Source organism: Nicotiana tabacum, chromosome 14 (assembly GCF_000715075.1).
Source record: "Nicotiana tabacum cultivar K326 chromosome 14, ASM71507v2, whole genome shotgun sequence".
NCBI classification, from domain to species: Eukaryota; Viridiplantae; Streptophyta; class Magnoliopsida; order Solanales; family Solanaceae; genus Nicotiana; species Nicotiana tabacum.
This window is the reverse complement of record NC_134093.1, coordinates 54,029,269-54,032,544: the sequence shown is the minus strand read 5'-3', so window position 1 is coordinate 54,032,544 and position 3,276 is coordinate 54,029,269. Positions and strand designations below refer to the sequence as shown.

The 3,276-nt window shown below is 40.9% G+C and overlaps 1 non-coding gene across 1 annotated transcript; it reads left to right on the top strand.

Moving 5' to 3' along the window:
• Positions 1–204: 204 nt before the first annotated feature.
• Positions 205–310, top strand: LOC142169287 (small nucleolar RNA R71). The gene has a single exon (XR_012698995.1). It is a non-coding gene; the product is annotated as a small nucleolar RNA R71 (small nucleolar RNA).
• Positions 311–3,276: the final 2,966 nt, after the last annotated feature.

Genomic DNA, 3,276 nt, shown 5'->3' with positions numbered 1-3,276 from the left:
TTCCTTGAGATTTTGTGGCCAAGGACAATACCTTCCTCAACCATGAAATGACATTTCTCCCAATTGAGTACCAAATTTGTTTCTTCACATCTAGCCAATACTTTGTCCAAATTTGCAAGATAATCATCAAAAGAATCTCCAACCAGTGAGAAGTTATCCATGAAAACTTTAAGGTAGTCCTCCACCATGTCCATGAAAATAGCCATCTACTATGTTGACACTTTGTAACTATCTCCTTAAACCACTCCCATGCTTTAAAAATAGTTTCAGTCTCTTTCTGGCAGAAGTTATGGATTTCTCTTCTAAACTTGCCTATCTTAGCTGATGAGAAATATTTATCAAGAAAAGTTTTGGTCATCTCATCCCATGTTCTAATCAATCCTGTGGGTAAGATTCAAAGCCACTGCTTTGCATCATATTTGATTGTGAAGGACTTTTGAAAATTTGCATGTGCATTGCACAAACCAAATGACATCCGCTTGAAAGCAAAAGTACCATAGGGACATGTAAAGGTTGTTTTCTCTTAATCTTCCGGAGTAATGAGAATTTGGTTGTATTCCGAGTGCCCATCAAGAAAGCAATAGAAAGCACGGCCGGCCAATCTATCGAGCATTTGATCTTATAAAGGAAGTGGAAAGTGATTCTTCCTTGTAACTTTGTTGAGCTTGCGATAGTCCATACACACCCTCCAACCGGTCACCGTTCTAGTAGGAATCAACTCATTCTTTTCATTGATGACCACCTCCATGCCCCCTTCTTTGGGACACATTGAACCGGAGAAGCCCATGAACTATCAGAGATGGGTTAGACAATCCTGGCATCCAACTACTTGATAATCTCCTTTTTGACAACTTCTTGCATAGCCTTATTGAGTCTCCTTTGATGTTCAATAGATGGTTTGGCGCATCCTCCAACTTGATCTTATGTATGCAAAAGGCAGGGCTTATACCCCGAATATCCGCCAAGGTCCACCCAATAGCCTTCTTCCTCTTTTGTAGCACCGCCAATGTGGAATCTACCTGCACATTAGTCAAACAAGAGGAAAGAATAACCGGTAAAGTAGAACAAGGACCAAGAAATTCATTACGAAGATTTGGAGGCAATGGATTCAACTCCAAGGTAGGAGGCTCTTCAATAGAAAGCTTTGTAGGAGGACTTGTCCTATTTTCAAAATCCAAGGATAATGTTCGGGGTGCATAGTTGTACGACCCCATTCCTTGCAAAGAGTTCACATATTCCATGAAGCCATCTATCTCGTCATCATCAACGTTGAGCAAGACAGCCTCCAACATATCACCAACATTGATTGTAGCACTTGTTTTATCAACAATAACACTAGTCACCGAGTCCACAAAAGAACACACCTCATTGCTATTTGGTTGCCGCATGGACTTACACACATGGAATACAACTTTTTCATCACCAACCCAGAAAGTGAGTTCTCCGGCTTCAACATCACAAAGAGTCTTACCCACAGCAAGGAAAGGTCTTCCAAGAATAATCGGCACTTCATAATCAACCTCACAATCTAGAATGACAAAATTCGCTGGGAGAATGAATTATCAACACAAACCAAAACATCTTCAATCACACCCAAAGGCCTCTTCATGGTACGATTGATCATTTGCAATCTCATAGAGGTGGGTCTTGGTTGCCCAATTCCCAAAGTCTTGAAAACCGAATAGTTCATCAAATTGATATTTGCCCTAAGATCACAAAAAGCCTTAGCAAACTCGACACTTCCAATTGTACAAGGAATTGTGAAAGCACCGGGATCCTCCAAATAAGGAGCCATTGAATTCACAATTGCACTCACTTGATGAGTGACTTTGATGGTCTCAAAATTGATTGACTGTTTCTTTGTCACAAGATCTTTCATAAACATTGCATACCCGGGCATTTGTTCCAATGCTTTAATTGATGGTACATTGATTGAGAGACTCTTCATTATTTGAATGAACTTCTTGAATTTATTCTCACCATTTTTCTTGGAAAGTCTTTGAGAGTATGGAGATGGAGGCTTAGGCAATGGTGCCTTATCCTTTTGCACTACCGGGTTCGATATGTCAATAATGTGTTCCCTAGAGGGGTTCACCTCCTCTTGAGTGTATTCCACACTATAATCAATACCAATTCGAACTTCATCATTAGATTGCACAACATTGTTCGGGGTTTCTTCTTCTTGAATCACTTGATCATCATCAACAAGTTGCCTTCCACTTGAGGTAGGTGCATTCACGCCTCTTCCACTTCTTGTGATAAACTTCATGACATGCCCTTGTTGTTACCACCCTTTGGGTTTACCACCATATCACTTGGTAGTGCCCCCTTAGGACGATAATTTAAAGCTTGAGAGATTTTCCCCATTTGAACTTTGAGGTTGCGTATTAACATGTTGTGTGAGGCAAGTTGGGCATCCGAATCGGCATTCTTTTCCATCATTTTCTTGAAAATATTTTCAATACGCCTATCTCATTATTTTAAGAACTCGAACCATGAAAAGAATAATGAGGTGGGTTGCTTGGTTATTGGTACATTGGGGGCCTTTGAAAACCCGACCCCCGATTGCCTTGATTGTTTCTCCATCCGCCTTGAATGTTACCTCCCCAATTTCCTTGTTTTTTTCCACTTTAATTTCCTTGATTGTTATTGTTATGCCAATTCTCTTGATTGTTGCCTCTACTCCAATTTCCTTGATTGTTAGAATTCCAATTGCCTTGATTGTTTTGTGGACACCATTTTTGTTGTCTTGGGCCTTGGAAGTTTTTTTTTTGCCGTAGAAAATTATTCACATATTGCACTTCCTCTTCTTGTGTATTATAGGAATCATCTTGCTCAAAACTACCATTTTCTTGCACATAGTTCTCCACTCGATTTTGCACTTGTGGACACTTGGGCCTCCTATTGTTCACCATCATGTTCGCATCTTCCATAGAATTGACTCGCTTAGGAGTTTGTGTACGGCCCCGTAAAAGTTTTACCTAAACCCGGGATTTTGTGGTGTCGAAGTAGGCTTATGGGTTGACGATTGTAGGGATTTTTCACGGCGAGCAAGCTCACCTCAGTTCGGACTTTTTGGGTTGAACAGTGCATTGGGGAGTTGAAAAACAATTTGGAAATACAGGGTTTTCTGCGGTCGCAGAACTGAACTGCGGACCACATATCTGCCGCATACCGAGGCAGAAATTTGGGCAAAATATTTGGAGCATTATGCGGCCGCATAATCACGTTGCGGGCCGCATACCCCTCGCAGATCCAGTATAAACAATTTCCAGA